The sequence below is a fragment of the Piliocolobus tephrosceles genome, chromosome 12 (genome assembly GCF_002776525.5).
Source record: "Piliocolobus tephrosceles isolate RC106 chromosome 12, ASM277652v3, whole genome shotgun sequence".
Lineage (NCBI taxonomy): Eukaryota > Metazoa > Chordata > Mammalia > Primates > Cercopithecidae > Piliocolobus > Piliocolobus tephrosceles.
In genome coordinates this window covers 94,165,797-94,167,273 of record NC_045445.1, presented here as the reverse complement: position 1 = coordinate 94,167,273, position 1,477 = coordinate 94,165,797, and the positions used below count along the sequence as shown (strand labels likewise).

Here is a 1,477-nt window from a genome sequence, read left to right as displayed (position 1 = left end):
GTAAATACTACACAGTTTTTTTGTCATGTTGCAACATTTTGTTTCCAATTTATTTAGTGACTGCTGCTATGAAATCAGATAGCAACGATGACAACATTATTAGGTTTGTTTTGAACTATGATTTAGTAGCAACTTAGGTTCCAATTTTAACCCCTTGGCAGCAAGATCCAAATTCCCTCATTTGCACATTAGCAACTAAGTGTCAAGGGGTTAAATAACCAGCACAAAAGATACTGCACTTCTGATTGTAGCATTTGGCAGAACTGAAAGGAAAGGAAGTCGTGCTACATGTTCAAGAGATTGTGGGCAACATAAAGATGATACCAAGAAAAGATAAAATGTCACATGAAGTCTTCATAGTCTTGTACATATCCTCCATCATAACCACCATAATCTGCCAGATCATCTTTCATGGTGGCTTTTAATCCCCCTCCAGGAACCACACCTTTCTTCTTCTTTTAGGCTTTGCTTTGCTTTTCTTGCTTCTGTTTTTCACTGCAAAGCACAGTCAGTGAATTGGTAATCTTTTTCAAGTCATCAATTTCCAATGAAATACACACATCTCGAACTAAGACTTCCAAAAACCTGGTATAATGTAGTGATTTTTCATATTATGTAATTTTATCTTTTAGTAACTTTCCAAACTCTGTAAAGTCATCTCTTGAAGATGGGTTCATAGCATCTATTCCAAAAACTGTATTATTAACACCAAAAGTTTCCTTTGCTAATTCGAGGTCTGACTCTTTCTGTAATTTCTTTAGCCGCAGTTTATCTGCTAATTGTTCTTCTGGTGTTAGCACTTTAGGTTCTTCAGGTTCTTCTAACCCATTTTTAATTTCTTCTTGCCTTTTTTTCTGTTGCCGTTCTCTTTTATCTTCTCTGCTATTTTTTTCTTTACTGAAATTTTTACCTCTGGTTTTACTTCTGCTTCCTCTTTTTTTTTCATCATCATTGTCATCCCAGTTATCCTTGACGTCCTCGTCCTCGTCCTCGCCTTCCCAGCGGTCCCTGACGGTAGTGCCACTGCCCCCCACTTTCCGCACTGGGTCTTCCACAGAGAACATGTCCACGTCCCAGGAGTCCGAGTCCCTTGCCGCCACCGCCGCCGTCGCCGCCATCTCTAGCCGGATGTGTGCGTGTGTGAGGGGGAGAGCTATTGAGGAGCTAGCACGGCGGAGGTGAGTCACTGGGCTTGCTCTCGTTGACCGGTGCGGAGCAGGATGGGACTGTGGCTGACTCGGCTATTTTGAATAATCCTGAAATGAACATGGTAAGGCAAATATCTCTTCAAGGTACTGATTTCACTTCCTAGAATAGTGGTTCCCAGAGGTCTGGGGTGGGGAAAATGAAAAGATGTTGGTCAAAGTACGGAAGCTTTCAGTTATAAGATGAATAAGTTCTGGAGACTTAATGCATAGCACAGTGATTATAATTATTAGTAAGCATTATATACTTGAAATATGCTGAGAGAGTAGAT

At 40.6% G+C, this 1,477-nt stretch overlaps 1 pseudogene; it reads right to left on the bottom strand.

Moving 5' to 3' along the window:
- Positions 1-241: 241 nt before the first annotated feature.
- LOC111535627 lies at positions 242-1,277 on the bottom strand (annotated as a pseudogene).
- Between the last annotated feature and the right edge of the window lie 200 nt (positions 1,278-1,477).